Genomic DNA, 18,333 nt, shown 5'->3' with positions numbered 1-18,333 from the left:
CATTCAATTGATTGCCTTTTTGTCTTATTGATGGTTTTCTTTCTTTGTGATGTAGTGCCATTTATTTATTTTTTATTTTATTCACCTTACCAGAGGAGACAATTCCAAAAGAATATTGTTAAAATTCAATTGTTCAAGAGTTGAATGCCTCTGCTCTCTTTTAGGAGTTTCAGGTCTTGCATTTAGATCTTTAATCAATTTTGAGTTTATTTTTGCATGATATAATAAAGCAATCCAGTTTCATTCTTTTGCACATATCTGTTCAGTTTTCCAAACAGCATTATTTGAAGAGACTATCTTTTCCCTAGAAACACCCTCTTGTTGAAACCACCCAGTTTATGGTATTTGGTTATGGCAACTCCAGAGACTTATTTATTACATTTATCAGAATTTGCTGTCTTTGGCCATCATTTTCTTTGCCAATTCTCAGTTGTCTCAAAGTTTAAGCATATCTAATGTTTTAGTGGGAAGCAATTTAGTAATAATTTATCTTAAACAGAGATTGTTAAATGAAATAAAACCAAACATGCTCTTCTACAGCCAAGCCTTTGTTAAACATTCTTTGATATAATAAGTGAATGATTTATCATAGTTCTGTACTTAGGAGCACATTTTTCCAAATGTTTGTAGGGATATGGCTTTATATTCCTTTTAATTACATATGAGATTCTATTAAATAAAAATTGAACATTTGCTCCATTTTATATTAGACCTGTTTTGTGATAATCTCTCTTTCTCACCGTCTTTTGTCTGATGTACTGGTTTAATACTTGAATCCCATATTTTAACTTAAACTACCTTGAGACTGCCAAGTTATTGGAATATTTATGGGTTTGATTTTATATGTCACCATATCTGATTTCCAGCCACATCAATTAAAATATATAAATCTCAATGAAGTGAAAATAAGATTAGAAAAAGATAATGTTTCTTAAATGCTCCCAACCCTCCTTCTACATTACCTGGAATACAAAACTGCAATGCTGCACTGTGTGCATAGCGATGCCGGATAGGTGTAATGCAAATCAGGAGCAAGTCATTGGCAGATAAATTAAATAGTCATGATCTGAATATTGAATTTGGGCAAGCATCACAGTCTATTGGCGCCAAGTTAGATTTCTTGTCCTGTACAAAAATGTTATGTTGTTCTCGTTAAGCAGTCATCCATCTAAGTGACTTCAAGGCCCTTAAGACCTGAATAGGCAAAGCTCATCTATCAGCCTCTTGACTTCAGTCAGCGCCACAGCAGTTACCATAATAAGCCAAGTCTCTGGATTCTGATTATTTTGTTACATGAACACATTTAACATCTCAGTTTTGTTATAATTTTATAGTGAGATATTGGTTGGCCTTCATTAAAACCTCTTTTTGTTTTGTTAACTCATAGCTATAAACTCTGATACAAAGGTCACGTCTTTTATATGACTTCAGCAAGAGTCTAGGGAAAATGATTTTCTAATAACTAAATCCAGTGATGCTTGTCATCTATCCACAGAATCTCTCCAAAAAAGGCTAAAATGACAGGATCTATAAAATGGCAAACAATAACAGAAGCAATTTTAAATTCAAAACAGGTGATTCTACTGTACATATTTAATCAGTATGTTAAATCTCAACTAGTATAGTAATTTTGAGTAACAAACTTAAGTAAAATTTAAGTTAAACCAACTCTTTGGCATCATAGCAACAAATAATCATTCTATGATTTAATTAACTGGTTTTATTTTGGTTAAAAATAATTGCAATTCTAGTTACAAAAATAAATTTATAATGATAATATTTCCTCAGAGTAATTTAAAATTTTTAATATTTATTTATTTTTGAGAGAGAGAGAAAAACAGAGCACAAGCTGGGAAGGGGCAGAGAGAGAAGGAGACACAGAATCTGAAGCAGAGAGCCTGACACAGGGCTCGAACCCATGAACTGCAAGGTCATGAGCTGAGTGAAGTCAGATGCTTAACCAACTGAGTCACCCAGGTGCCCCTCCTCAAAATAATTTTAAGTTAAAGCAATTGAAATGAAAATAGCTATCGATGTAAATGGCAAAATTATCCTTTTTGTGATGATGAAGAGAATCTTTCCAAGCAAGAATAGAAGATATATTTTAAAATCAACAATAAAAGAGGCACCTGGCTGGCTCAGTCAGTTAAGCATCCAACTCTTGATTTCTGTTCAGGCGAATCTCACAGTATCAGTTGGGGTCTGCACTGACAGTTTGGAGTCTGCTTTTGAACCTCTGTCTCCATCTCTCTTTGCCTCTCCACTGCTTGTTCTCTCTCTCTCTCTCTCTCTCTCTCTCTCTCTCTCTCTCTCTCTCTCTCACTTTCTCTCAAAATAAATAAGTAAACATTAAAAAATCAACAATAATAGAGAAGGAAGCTGAACAAACCTATTTAGAATGTATAAAATTATAATACATTTAAAGCTTTTTGGCTTGATGGTATACAAATAAGCAGAGAAATCTGTGGAATAGAAACTGCACAATACTTTTACTTTTTTAAAATGTTTAAATGTTTATTCACTCTTGAGAGTGAGAGAGAGACAGAGACAGAGACATAGCATGAGTAGAGTAGAGGAAAAGAGAGAGAGAGAGAGGCAGACACAGAATCAGAAGCAGGCTCCAGGCTCTGAGCTGTCAGCACAGAGCCTGACGCAGAGCTCGAACCCACGAACTGAGAGATACTGACCCAAGTCGAAGTTGGACGCTTAAGTGACTGAGCCACCAAGGCACCCCAAACTTCACAATACTTTTAAAATAAAACAAATATCTATTGACCACTTAACAAGTACTGTGCACTTTCATATGTGTTTCCTTTAACTGTTTTTACCAAACTATAAACTAGGCAATTGTGCATAGTTTAAACTGAGAAAAAACTGAAGCTAGTGAGTAAGAAGGTAAATTTTTTCCCCTTAGACAGCTTTGTAATTTTATATACAATAAACAGAACTACATAAAGTATTATATTTGAATCCTCAGAAATATTAGCAAACCAAGTTCAGTGGTATATAGAAAGATCATACATTATAACCAAGTTGGATTTATTCCTGGGAAGGGTGGATAGTTTAATGTATGCAAATCAATATATATAACACACCACATTAACAAAGTGTAAAGGACAAAAATTATGATCATCTCAATAGATGCAGAAAAAGTCCTTGACAAAATTCAAAATCCTTTCATGATAAAAACTCTAGACAGACTGGTTATAAAGGAAAGTACAACATAATAATGGTCATATATGACAACATTAGAGTGAACATCATACTCAATGGTCAAAAGCTAAAAACGTTTTGCTTAAGGTCAAGAACAAGACAAGGATACCCATCCTGCTGCTTTTACTCATCATAGTACTGAAAGTCCTAGCCAGAGCAATTAAGCAAGAAAAAGAAAAAAAAAGGCATCAGAAGTAAAATCATCTCTGTTTTCAGATGACATGATAATATATGTAGAAAATCCTGATGACTCCACCTTAACTGTTAAGGCTAATAAATTAGCTTAGTCAAGTTTCAGTATACAGAATCAATATGTAAAAAAAGTTGTATTTATACACACTAAAACAAATTATCTGGAAAAAATAAAGAAAAGTGATTCCATTTGTAATAGAATCAAAAAGAATTAAACACTGAGCAATATACTTAACAAAGGAAGTAAAAGATCTTTACACTGAAAAATATAAAACATTGATAAAACAAATTGAAGAAGACAGAAATAAATGGAGACATATTCATGTTCATGGAACAGAAGAATAAAAAGTGTTAAGATATCCATAATACCCAAAGGGATCTACAAATTCAATGCAATTCCTATCAAAACTCTAATGGCATTTCTCACAAAATAGAAAAACAGTCTTAAAATTTGTATGTAACCACAAAGAACCCCAAATGGCCAAAATAATCTGGAGAAAGGAGGACAATCTAAAGGCATCATACTTCCTCATTTCAAACTACATTATGAACAATAGTAATCAAAGTGATATGGTACTGGCATAAAAACAGTCACATAGATAAATGGAACAAAATAGAGAGCTCAGAAATAAACCCATACCTCTATGGCCAATTCATTTTTGACAAAAGAGTCAAGAATATTCATAAATAATTAGTGTTGGGGAAACTGGATATCCACATGCAAAATGATGAAACTAGATCCTGATCTTACATCATGGACAAAAATCAAGTAAAAATAGAAAAAATCTTAAACATAAAATCTGAAACTTTAAAACTCTTAGAAGAAAACATAGGGAAGACCTTCACATTGGATTTGGCTCCCAAATCAAAGGCAGCAGAATCAGAAATAAACAAATGGAACTGCATCAGACTAAACAGCTGTGCACAGCAAAGGAAACCATCAACAGAATGAAAAGGTAACATATTGAATGGAAGAAAATATTTGCAGACAAACTCTTTGATAAGAGCTTGATACTCAAAATATATAAGTAACACATACAACTCAATTAAAATGAAATAGCCCAATTAACAAATAGACAAGGACCTGAAAGGACAATTTTTCAAGAAGACATAAAGGGTGGGAGTGATGGTCATGGTGGGGGGCACTTGTGGGGAGAAGCACTGGGTGTTATATGGAAACCAATTTGACAATAAACTATTATTTTTAAAAAATGGCCGACGGGTACATGAAAGATGCTCAACTTTACTTTACATCCAGGAAATGCAAATCAAAACCACAATGAGATATCACCTCACACCTCTTACAATGTCTATTATCAAAAAGTTAAGAACAATGAGTGCTAGTGAGGATATGAAAAAAAGGTAACACTTGTACAGCGTTGGTCAGAATGTAAACCAGTTTAGTCATTATGGAAAACAGTATAGAGGTTTCTCAAGAGGTTAGAAAGAAAACTGCTTTGTGACTCAACAATCCCACTTTTAGGTATATATCCAAAGGAAATAAAATCACTATTTAAAGAGATATTTGCACTCCATGTTCATTGGAGCATTATTTACGATAGTCAAGATATTAGAACAATTTAAGTGTCTGTAAATGGATGAATGGGTAAAGAAGATGTGGTATACAGTAGAATATTAAGCCTGAACAAAGAAGGAAACACTGTTATTTGCAACAACCTGCATGAACCTCGGGGGCATTCTGGTAAGTGAAATAAGCTGGAGAGAAAAAGAAAAATACTACACGATATCACTTATATGTGGAATCCCCCCCAAAAAATGTTGTGTTCATAGAAGTAGAGAGTAAATGGTGTTTCCCAGGGTCTAAGGGGTCAGGCAAATAGAGGTTAGTAAAAGGGTACAACATTTAAGTTATAAGATGAGTAAGTTCTGAGAATCTAGTGTAAAATGTGGTGACTAGTTGATAATACAATATCGTACAATTGAAATTCACTAAGAAAGTAGAACATAAGTGTTTTCACTAAAAAGGTAAATATGTGAGATGATAATAGATATATTGAGTCAATTGTGGAATCCTTTCATAATGTGTATGTAAATCAATCATTATATCATGCACTTTAAGTATATTACAAGTTCATTTGTCAGTTTTACATTAATAGAGCTGAAAAATGTATAAATAATATGAAATAAAGAAAATGAGGCTCTGAGGAGAATAATAAGTTAGGAAAGAAAGAAACAAAGAACAAAGAAAGGAAGAAAAGAAAGAAGGGAGGAAGGAAGGGAAGAAGGAAAAGGTAAAATAGGTAAAATTTTGATATATGTATATATTTGTAAAACTATCACTACGCTCAAGGTAGGTAATCATCCCCAAAAGTTTCCTTGTGACCTTTTGTAATCCCACTCTCTCATCCCTCCCCACATTCCCTTATGTGCTATCTATATGATATAAATATAGGTTTAGAACACAAATAGGTTAAAGTATGTGGTTGGAAAAATATGTAGCCAGCAAAGAGTAGGCCTAAGAAAGTTGGTATGGCCATTTTAATAACAAAACTAACAATAGCTGTGTGCTAAAAGTGATAAAGACAAGTTATCACAATGAGCAAAAGGTAGATTCATCATAAAAGAATAATACAATTATATATGGACATAATAATTGAGTTTCAAAATTTATGAAGCAAATAAGCAAGCGAACAGGAAATCAAAACTAATAGCCACAGTATTGGACACTGTCAGTAAAGAACAGAAAGTTCCATTGGGTAGTGGTGATCTATAGAGGTTTGCGGGAAGTAGCCCAAGAATCTCATATTCAGTCAAATTTTGTCCATGTATAAAGACAATAGAAATCTAAGAATACAAAAAAATTCAGAAAATATAGCACTTGTGAATTCTTGAAAAATCCTTTCAATAAGACTGGCTAGAATTAGCCAATTCAGATTTGGAGTCTAATGAGGAAGAAATGGGACCCTATTATGGGAAAACCTAGTTGGGAGGCATTAAAATCATTGAATGGGTAATGGGATCTAGGTGACTGGTAACAAATCAAATGTTCATATGATATATAATTCATAAAGGGAATGCTATGATGTATAAAACTAGGACAACTATAACTAAAAAAATATTATTATAATATAAGAGAGCTGGTGAGGGGAACATGAGAAATTTGGAAGAAATTTAAGTCGGCAAATATCTTTATATAAAACATAGCAAATAATAAGAAAGCATAAAAATATAATACCTAAAACAGAGACTTTGTACATAGAAAGCCAAATTCTATTTAAATGCTATTCTCTTTTTTAAGTTTTTATGTATTATTTTGAGAAGGGGGGGCAGAGAGAGAGGGAGACACAGAATCTGAAGCAGGCTCCGGGCTCTGAGCTGTCAGCACAGACAGCCGGACTCCCAGACCGAGAGATCACGACCTGAGCCATAGTTGGACGCTTAACCTACTGAGCTAATATATATATGTATATGTATATTCCCCTGTCAAATATTTTTTGAAATCAGTGTTTATTATGGAAATATATAGAAACTTACAGGATTTTTTGTTTATTAAGGAAACAAATTCTCGAATTTTGAGCAATATGTTTAATGTTGAAGAGAACTGTCTGCATAAATGTTGATCATTTGAAAATCTTTCTATATTTTTTAAATTTTGCAATAATTTCTTTTGAAGAATTTTTTAAACATCAGTATAATTTCTTATGATTTTTATTATTCATATAATTATTTACAGATTAACATTGTATACTTTTTTAAAAAACACTTTATTTTGAGAGAGTGCATGTGCATGTGCACACCATTGGGAGAAGGGCAGAGAGAGAGAGAGAGAGAGAGAGAGAGAGAGAGAGAGAGAGAGAGAGGATCCTAAGCAGGCTCCATGCTGCCAGTACAGACCCCGAGGCAGGACTCAGTCTTACAAACCTAGAGATCTTGACCTGAGCCAAAAATCAAGAGACAGATGCTGAATCCAAGCCTCCCAAAGTTGTAAACGTTTTAATAAAAACTTAAAAAGCTTATATTTTACAGGTTAAATTCTCTTTTGAGTTTTTCATTCTTACTTTCAGTTTTTCCTGTAGGATTATTTGGATGCTTTACTGTTCATTTGTTGCTTTAACACCTTTTAAAAACTGTATGGTCTCTTGCTTGAAGATTTTACTGGTACCCTCAAGGGTTTCAAACTTATTACTGCTTTTATAGCATACTTCATAATCAATTTCTGTTTCTATTCTATATTTGAAACAAAGTACATTTATTAAAAATTACCCAGAATGTTTTAATTTACTTTGTCATTTGTCCACAATACGGTGAACTATCACATTTTCTAGGAGCAATGATGGGTTATCTACTGATGTCTTATTTCAGTAGAAGAGAGCTCTTCTAGATAAAGAAGCATAGTTCAAATATTTTTTCTATGTCGAGAAATGAATTGCTGATGGGATTTAAGAATCACACTATTAAAGAAGGGTTAATGGCATTATCTCCTTTTCTAGTAGTCTTTTATTTTTGGTTTATCGGAAGTTATAGAATTTTTTTGTGTGAGGAAAATATATGTTTTCTGACATGTAACTAATGATATAGTTAGAGTGTTAACATTTTTGTGACATCCCAGCTCATACTGATGAAAACATTGCATTTCTGTGTCAAAATAAATTTGATAACAATTAGGAATGTCGTAAATAGAACAACCACATGAAATTCAATTTCATGTGTGAACATTTTGACAATCTAATACTTATTTAAAAGTATTAATTACCTGTATACCTGTTGTTAAAGACATCACACTGTTTTGGGACATGAATCTGGATCTATCCCTGATCAAATTTAATTTTATCTATTGTGAGAATAAATGCATAATGTGAATTCTGAATCACAGAATTCAAATTTGAACTGCTTTGCTACATTTTCCAAGGATAGGAGTACATTTTGAAGCTTCCTAAAGGAAAGAATTTAGGGATCCCTCCATCTAGAACATTGTCTGGTTCATATAACACAATTAGATTGTTTACTAGTAAAGAAAAATCATCAGCAGATTTCAATTCTAGATATGATTGATAGTCTAAATTAAGAAACATTTTTGAAAAGTTTTTTCCTTAAGTATCAAACATATGTGAATTAAGTAAAATTAGATGTGTATATATGGATTATAGAAGAAAATACCATTAAATAAAAAATAGAGAAAAAGTACTCTAGAGACTAAGGAAAATGACAAGAATAGAAAGGTTAATTGTATGTCTTTTGGAATAAGACACCCTGGGTGTGAATCTTTTACTTACTAGTAGTGCATATTGGGCAAAATGTTTAATTAACCTTCAATGATTTTTTTTTGATATGGAGTAAGATATAGCATCTACTTCACCGAATTGTCATAAGGATTAAATGCATCAGTCCATGTAAATCATTTAGCGTGGTGCCTGGTACATTGTAATTAATCTTCATGACTACTGTTACTCTTAAAAATAGGATCCTTTAACCCTAGCACATAGGACTATCCCTGTGTCCAGTTATGGGTTTTACCTTCTTTTTAGACTTGAGAAATAATGTAGTGGAAACAGGGATATAAACAGGGCTTTATAGATGCAATTTAATTAATGATATTTATAAATTATAGATTCAAATATGTTTTCCACTGACAAGATAATGCAGTAATCTTAAGCCAATGATGAAGAAAAAATAAATCCAGCAATTAGAAAAGAAATTCTGCTTCTAACATTATATTGTTAAATTAACATTATTGCTGACATTATAATTAACTTTGATCTGTATGTAACATTTAAGTACTTGCTTTTCATTCCCTTACTCTCTTGGCATAAAAACATCTTGAAGGATAAAGTCCAAACTATTTAAAGCTGTTATTTCTCTCTTCTTCTTTTTTGAAAGTGGATGAGTTTATCACAACCTTCCTGAGAACAGGTTTTTCAGAGATGGCAAAGCATTGGGTAACTTATTTTTTAAAGCTTTATATTATTTTTCTCTTAATATCTTTTGAAACAATGAGATTAAATTATTTTAAAGATCTGTTTGTTTGTTTTGGTCTTCATTGCTTTGCAATTTTCCTGAAATTTGTCTAGATGCAGATTTTTTAAAAATTTATTCTAACTGGGATTTTCCTTTGCTTCATGAACCTAAGAACTTGTCTTTCATTAAAGCTGGAAGCCTGTTATTTGAACACTGCTTGTCACATTCTCCCTCTTCTCACCTTCTGCAATTCCAATTAGTTGTTTGCAATTTCTGGGTGCTCTGTGTCTCATAATCTTTCGTATTTTTCATCTTCTGTCTGTTTGTCCCATGTTTTAGCCCTGTCTTCTAGTTCACAATTCCTTCTCCAGGTATGTCTCATAGACTGCTTACCATGGTCATTGTCTGTGACTTTAATTGCACATTTTTTAATGTTTATTTGTTTTGAGAGAGGAAAAGAGAGAGTGTGTGCAAGCAGGGGAGGAGTGGAGAGAGTGAGGGAGAGAGAGAATCCCAAGCAGGTTCCGTACTGTTGCACTGTCAGCACAGAGCCCAAAGCAGAATTTGATACCACCAACTGTGAGATCATGACCTGAGCTGAAATCAAGAGCCAGTTGCTCACCCAGCCTGGTGCCTCTCATTTGCACATTTTCAAGTTCTGTAATTTCCGTTTTTTCATAATCTAATTCTTTGACTCTATAATCATCTTATAATAACTAAGGTGTGATTTTATTCTCATTTTTTGGTAAACAATTTAAACATATTTATCTTAAATTCTGTAGGTGGAGATTCTTTTTAGGTTGAGATTTCCCTGTCAATGCCAGGTAATGCCATTTAAGTCCCAAACCTGTGTGAAGGAAGGTCTGGTGTTATAAACCTCAAGATCTGTAGGAAGGAAGGGAGGCAGAAAAGGCCAGATTCTTCTTCTTTTCTTCTTTCTCTCTTTCTCCTTCCCTTCCTCTTCCTTCTCTTTTCTTCTCCTATCCAGGGCTCAGACCAAGAGAACTGTGTTGTCCCAATGTCTTCCTTGGCCAGCAAGGAAGGAATTTTTTCTTAGTTCACTCTAAATGAAGTATGATCCTCTGAAGATCCTAATTTTTGAACAATGTTTTCATTGTATTTCTCCACCATGGGTGAGCCCTAAGCCTCCATTCTATTCATACAGAAATATGAAAACATTTACATTCCTGAGTGTGGCAAACACCCAAGCATGAAGGTTGCTTTAACATGCATAACAGAACTCGCTCTTTTCTTTTATGTATTTTTCTGGACTGACAGACTGACTGCGTCTTCATTTTGGGGGCCTTGTGAAATACATTTAACAATGTTTCTTTTCTGTGCTTTAGTCATAATTTCCCTAATGTGAAGATTTTTTAATATTGCTAAGCTGTCATTCTTTCAGAAGTAGAAGTCAACTGTGCATACCCATTTAGTTAAAAATACTGAAAAGTAAACTTAAAAAAGAAATTTACCACAAAATCAGATTGTTAGCACCACTTTCTTCTTGGAGCCTTAATTGTCTTTGAAGTACATTTGTTCTTGCTCTTTTCTGTCTGAAGATCTTGTTTCCTTGGACTCTAGATCCCCTGTCCCCAAATAATAAATTATCTCCTCATTCTGGCTGCAACACACGATGCCTGTCTCTCTGTCGACAACAACTCCACACCCTCCATGTTCCATCTCAGTTGCCTTTTATTTGGACATTTATTATTTGGACATCTCCTCCCCTATAATCTCACTTACCTCAAATGGAGAAAAACTCTGCTTATCCAGAACCTAGTTTTTGCTTTTGTTTGACAGCATTATGACACACCTGCCTTTTCCCTCCAGGACTGGTCTTTCCTTTCCAGGCCTTACCCCCGGTCTTGGCATTACCTTTAGACTCATCTGTTTGTGTGTTCAAGCCTTGCTTCACGAAACACTGGTGTTACTGTGTTCCCTCTCCCCGGGTTCTCAGTCCCTATTTTCTCTCATCCCACCTGCCACACAGCTCTCTACTCTCTAGTCATGCAAAAGACAGCTCAGATGATGACTTTCTCTACTGTTCTATATGGTTCCCAACAGGAACTACATTATTTCCTTTTCATTTTCTCCAGAGTGGACTTTTTATGGTATTGGAATTATAAAATAATATGTTTCTCATTTAAAAATGCCTGAAAATAGTGGAAAGTTAACCATCCCTCCTCCACTCCCACATGCTCCCCACTTAGTCCCTGTACCCTTAAATCTCATATGCCACAGATAATCACTACTAAGAGGTTGGTCCTTCATGTAAGTTTTTGCATTCACGACACAAACAGAATGACAAATGTCATACCTTAAATCTCATTTCGTAACCAGACTTTTTCACACAAATTTATCACAGGCATGTTTATTAATGCATAGAGAATGATCATCCCCATTTTTAATTACTACAAAGTATTCAGTTACATGGCATCTACGTAACTGGTACACTAGCCCCTACTGAAGAAAATGCATATTTTCTCTATATTAGAAAAATGCTTCAAGGACTCATTATATGTACAGTGTACTGTAGGATTTATTTCCATGGGATAAAGTTCTATAAGTGAAATTGCTGAATCAAATGATATGCCCTTTTTAAAATTTGATACATATTTGGCAATATGTATTGTTTGATCTCTAAGTAGGTTTATGTTCTTCAAAACTAGGCATTACCAATCATGCTATTCTTTGTCCGTGTAATTGGTAATTAATTTTGTTTAATTATTTGTTGTAGTTAGTAATAGCAGCTTTTAGTCCTAACATTTAAATGCAATGCCAGTTTTTGCCAAATCTTGTTACGCAGATATTGTTATGGCTGCACATGATATCAACGTACATGTAAGTAACTTGCAGTTATGCAGTGGTTTTTTTCTTTTTGTTAACAAATTTGATTATAAAACTATGTTAAAACAAAAGTAGTGGAAAATTTCTCCTGCTTTCCACTTCTCTTTCTTTTGCAATCCCCAGGTTTAGAGACTGAGAATATGTTGCTATATATCCTTCCAGAACTTTTTTTTAACAAATAAAAATGGGATCTTTGTCTACATGCACGTCTACATCTTTTTATTTTTTCTTCCAACATAAACATTTCATTTTGGGAACTGCAGATATGATTAGCTGCTTTCAGTGACTATGTAATTTTTAATTGCATGGATATCAGATTCTCTGTTTTAATATCTTTTCAATGATGCATATGTTGAGTGTCTTGGGTTCTTCTTTCTTAAAAAATGCTGTAGTTGGCCCCTCTGTATATGTGTCTTTGTAGAGTCTTTTCTTGACTGTGGTTCACTCCACTCCCTTTCTTATACTATTTTGTTGTTGTTATTGTTGTTGAGAGAGAGGGGGGGGGTGGGGGGAGAGAAGCTTAAGCAGGCTCCATGGCATGGATGGAGCTTGACCCTGGGCTTGGTCCACAGCCCTGGGATCATGATGTAAACCCAAATGAAGAGTTGGAGGCTCCACCAGCTGAGCCAGCCGGGAGCCGTCCTCTCTTTCTCTGGATAGTGTCTCACTCTCTCAGCCCAGCCCTAGGAATCATGAGTCTTCTAAGAAATATCGGAGAAATTATTGACCTGTTGAGATAGGTTGCATTGGTTAAGGGGAGAGTAAACTTGAATCCAGGCCCAAATAGATCCCAAATCTACTTTTCTTCTCACAAAAAATCTTTGACATTTCATGTCATATAAAATATCATTTTATTTTAATTTTTTAATGTTTGTTTATTTTTGAGAGAAAGAGAGAGTGTGAGCAGGGAAGGGGCTGAGATGGAGGGAGACAAAGAATCTGAAGCAGGCTCTGTGCTGAGCTGTCAGCATGACACAAACCCACAAACCATGAGATCATGACCTGAGCCAAAGTCAGATGTTTAACCAACTGAGCCACCCAGATGCCCCTAAAATATTATTTTAAATGCTCTAACTCAGCAATAATAGATTGTTCAGAGTCACTGTATGGAAATCTCACTTTGATGTTTTTCTTCTAGCTATTCTCAAACTCCTGCATGTATTTGAATGTTGTCTGACTTAACTGAGCACAATTTTCTTTCTCATTGCCTTTCCTCACCTCTAGTTATTTCATTTTCATCGTCTGCATGGTGGATCTCTCTGTACTTGTCTTCCTCTTCCACGCTTGGAGGACCAGGTCAGCACCTGCTCTAGCATCAGTTCAACTTCCTAAATCAAGCCGGCGTACTTGCTGAGCTAGGAATTCTCATCCTTCTTCATAAAATGTACCTGTGGTATGTAGTTACACATCAAAATTTTCTCACATGCGTAAATGGAAAACACTGACCAAGTCAGCAAAACAATAATAGCTAAGAGCGATAATGAATTTATTTCATTATTGCCTCACACAGGGCCAAATTCTTTGCATGCGGTTTTTCATTTAATTCTTCCAATGTCTTTGGGAGATTGTCACTATGATTGAGTCCAATTTAAGGGTTAAATAACTTAAGAAAGGAATTTCATCTTTAAGAAAAGAAACAGGAATGTCAATTCATGTCTGCCTAGTCCTGAAGCCTTGATATTCTTTTAGGTGAAAAATCAGGTGCTTAAGCATAATTTCTATTATACTGAGAGACAACTTATCTTTTTATTCATGTAATTTCTGAAATATTAATGGTAACAAATGTGGATATAGATTCCAATGTGTAAATTAATGTGACTTCTGATTTTTCAAGATTTTACCCACTGCTCAGAAAGAGAACAGACTATGTACCCAACTATTATTATATCTGTTGCCTTAATCTATCTTGTATGCTATTTTAACTTATGACTTCTGGATTTAATAGAAAATTATCACTAACTTATCACACTGACCTATTTGAGATAGTTCTAATTTGAAAGAAGTATGATAAATAAACATTTGGGAGCTGTAGATCTATGATAGAATATGTGGCATATGTATTGAGATAGAATAATAAGATGCATTTAGAAGGTAGGTTTAATATGAGAAGTAAAGGAAAGGGAAGGAAGTTCCGGGCTGCATGGGGTGAGAGGAGCCTGCTTCTCATAATAAGCGTTCATAATAAAATCCCACCTTAGGTCAAATCATTCTAGAATGAATATGGTACAAGTGACCCTCAGCCTCGTCGAGAAATCTCTCAGCGTCCGGTGTTGGCTTTGATAAAAATATCGTTATTGTTTTAATAACATTTTATCAGTCTAATATTCATTGTTCTCATAACTCATTTCATTCAGCAAATTATGAGATTGTTTTCAGAGTTTCAATACACAAAATAAAGCCTTGCGAAAGAGAGAGAAAACACCATCACCGTGGCTAGGAAAACAGGCAGGCTGGCGTAGGGTAGAAGGCATAATTGCATGCTTTGATATTTATGATGAAAGACCAGAGCTGAAAGAAAAATGACAAAAATGCTATCTTAGCCCTTCATGAAACAAAGAGAACCTGAAGGTCGTGCAATAGTAATTTTCATCATTCCTTCCAAAGCCTCGCCAAGCTTTGAAAATTCATATGTAAGAGCAGCTAGCTTTTCTAAGTGAAAATACATTGAAATCATCCTGGGATACGCAGTCTATTAAAGGAAAAACTTCATTTTCTTCCCATAAAGAAAATAAAATTTTATTTCAGGACCTGATATTGACTCTATTTAAATAAACATATTTTTTAATCTACACAATATTTCATTGTATGGCTTGTGTTTTCTTTTCTTTTCTTTTCTTTTCTTTTCTTTCTTTCTTTCTTTCTTTCTTTCTTTCTTTCTTTCTTTCTTTTTCTTTCTTTCCTTCTTTTTCTTCCTTCCTTCCTTCCTTCCTTCCTTCCTTCCTTCCTTCTTTCCTTCCTCCCTCCCTCCCTCTTCTCTCTCTCTCTTTTTCCTTCCTTCCTTCTTTCTTTCTTTCTTTCTTTCTTTCTTTCTTTCTTTCTTTCTTTCTTTCTTTCTTTCTCTCTTTCTTTCTTTCTTTCCTCTTTTATTCATATGAAACATAGTTATTTAAAAACCAGGGGTCACATATGAAATGTATACAACAATCTTATGAAAACCATTTTGTTATAAAATCACTTTCTAGACTAAGAGTAGGATGAGATATCCAAAATGCAGTTGCATTTTTTCTCTAGTTCTACAATGGATAATATGACAATTATATAAATAAAATTTTCTCAAGAACTTTCAGTGAAATATTCTGAATATTATAAAGTTGTTTATAAAACTCTCTCTTTTACATTAGTTGAACATATAATGGAAGAGTCAGAAGTTTGGCTCTCTAAAAGAGCTCATTTATGTACATTCATATATTCACTGACTCAGGCTTTTAATATTTCACTACTGAGATATATACAATATTTTTAAATGATTCCCACACTCATTTTCTGGTACAGAAATGAGCCAGTTTCACAGGGTGATTAACTGTATTAGCCTGGTTGCAATGTATGTCTAAAATAATAACTGCAGAAATAGTAAACTATGTATTTTCTCTCGTGTTTTCTCATTTTCACTAATGCTTATATTTTTAATGTATTTATTCCCACGTATGAGTATCTGTTTTCTCTCTGGAATTCCCTACATCATTGTCAAAAACATTAGGTGGCTGTTGTATTGTTTCTCTTTTTCTTCTTCCTTTTTTCTCTTACCAACACTGCTTATTTAAAAAGATGTTTTAAATAGGGGAAGCATAATGATTATTGGAAAAAAGGAAAATTTGACTCTCACTTGTCCAATTACCAGAACATGAATGTGCCAAACATCTGGGCTTTATATTGTCTTGTTGAAACATCTGTTACCTTTAGTCTTTTCTGTCTCTCATCCTTATGAAGTTTCCCAGTAAGGTCCTAGTGATTCGTTTTCCATCCTTACATTTAGATGCGCATTAGATATAGAAAATTACTTTTAGATCTTCTTTATTGAAAAGTATAAAACAAAAACTTAAAGAAACCACACAGCCCCAAACAAAATGGAAGCAGAATTCTGAATTTAAGGTATACTTTGCCCAAATGAAACTGAAAGAAGAGATTATTACTAAAATAAGATAGAGACAAAGACACATTTAAAGTCACCTAAAAGATAAACAGTTTTCTATAATGCAGTACATTTATAGGCAATATATATACGTGTGTGTGTGTGTGTGTGTGTGTGTGTGTGTGTGTCTCCTGATCTCAAGGAAAAATCCTGTCTGCATTCCCAGAATCTAGAACAAAGTCAAGTCATTCATTTTTTTTCAATTATGATGAAATCAACCTCATAGGAAATATTGTTGACGTAATTCCTATATGCCAAAACAGGAATGTGATTTGAATAATTTGCTAAGTAACAAAGTTGCAAATTCACTTTTTTTTCCAGTGGAAATGTTTACTTGGAATACTTTTTGAACTGTTATGCATAAAATTAAAATGGTGTATTTGAACTAAACATTTAGTTCTCTGTAGCATGTAGTCTAAACAATTTTCTTGTGAAAATGATTGTTCGACTAAGCCACTACTGAGAGACACTGTGAAGTCAATGGCATTTTCTGCCATTGCTTGAGTTTTGTTTTTGAGAATAGAGTAGAAGTTCTTATTACCAAGTCAATGGTTTTCCAAATGGCATAAAAACACATATATCTTAGCTTTGGTAGACTATCTACTTTATACTGTGTCAAGCAAAGTATCCTTTCCATATTTAAAAGGTGAGTCCCAGATATAATATACAAAGCACAAGTTTCACACACCAGTCTGAGCCATGTCCCACTTACCCTGAGAGATTAATTAGAGATGTCACGGGTTTTAGGAGGTAAGAGGAATCCCTTATTTTGACTTATATAACAGAATTTGTCAAAGATTTGGGGAGGGGCTGAAGAGACAAGATTCCTTTACCACTCTCCTGTTAGTGATTATAAATGGTAAATTTTTGAATTTATCTTTAAGTAAGTGAAAAATGCAGTTATCTTAATGCAATAGGCTATGAAGGCAAAATTTTTCCCCCATCTAAGCTTAGAATCATGAAATCCAGAGAGATTGATGCTTTATATTAATAAAACAAAGAAAAATTAAATTATTTACAGTAAGGAATATTCTACTCAGAGAATTCCAAAAAGCATTTTAAGAAGTGGGCTAGAAAAGAACTACCTGTTTTAGATTTGGGCATGCATATACTTAGGATGGTTTCTAGAAATTTGCTATGGATAATATTTTCTTGCTGTTAATATTAGTAAGAACTAAATATAGTGGAACAGGTTTGGCAGTAGCCATGGTCTGTTTGAGGGATCAAACTGTTAACATAGTGGTAACTACTTAATGTTTAAGAATGTAGCCAGAATTTACCCCTAATTAAAGCTAAGTACTAGGATGAGAGTCTGTTCAGTAAGTACCATGAGAGAAAATTATAAAGAACTTTGAAGAGAGGACTCAAGAGGACTTGAAGTCATTAGGTATTTCCATAGATATGTTATGCCAAAAGAATGTGTAATTTATTTAGGGGAGTGATTGATATTTCTGAATTCCGTAAACCAAAAAAAGCAGGTGGCTTCCTTTATGCACTCGTGGGTGCCAGAGTGCCATCTAGTGGTGATCAATGTGAACTAAGGGCACCTGGCCCTCATGATTTAGAGAACTTAACAATAGGGACCAACTTTTGAACAAGGCTTTTCCTCTGTTGACACATTTCACGTCATTTATTTTGTTCATAATATAACAATGTTAAATATAAGTTAAATGAATGTAAAAGATTCCACAATTTAATTGATTCCATTATCACAAAATTCAGATTTTCTTGGATTTCTCAAAATCCTTATTTTTTAATCATGTTTGTACAGATGTAAACTCTAATGATGCTCTTTATACATTAGCTATTTTGTGTGTCTCTCAAATAGATTCACAATACTCACATGAACATTTCGCCTCATATCCTTTTTTTTCATAATATTTTATTGTCAAATTATTTTCCATACAACACCCAGTGCTCTTCCCCTTAAGCGCCCTCCACCATCACCACCACCTCTTTTCCCCCCTCCCCCTTCCGCCTCAACCCCCAGTTCATTCTCAGCATTCAATAGTCTCTCAAGTTTTGCATCCCTCTCT

Source organism: Suricata suricatta, chromosome 15, assembly GCF_006229205.1.
Source record: "Suricata suricatta isolate VVHF042 chromosome 15, meerkat_22Aug2017_6uvM2_HiC, whole genome shotgun sequence".
NCBI lineage: Eukaryota > Metazoa > Chordata > Mammalia > Carnivora > Herpestidae > Suricata > Suricata suricatta.
Note: the sequence above shows the minus strand (reverse complement) of the source record.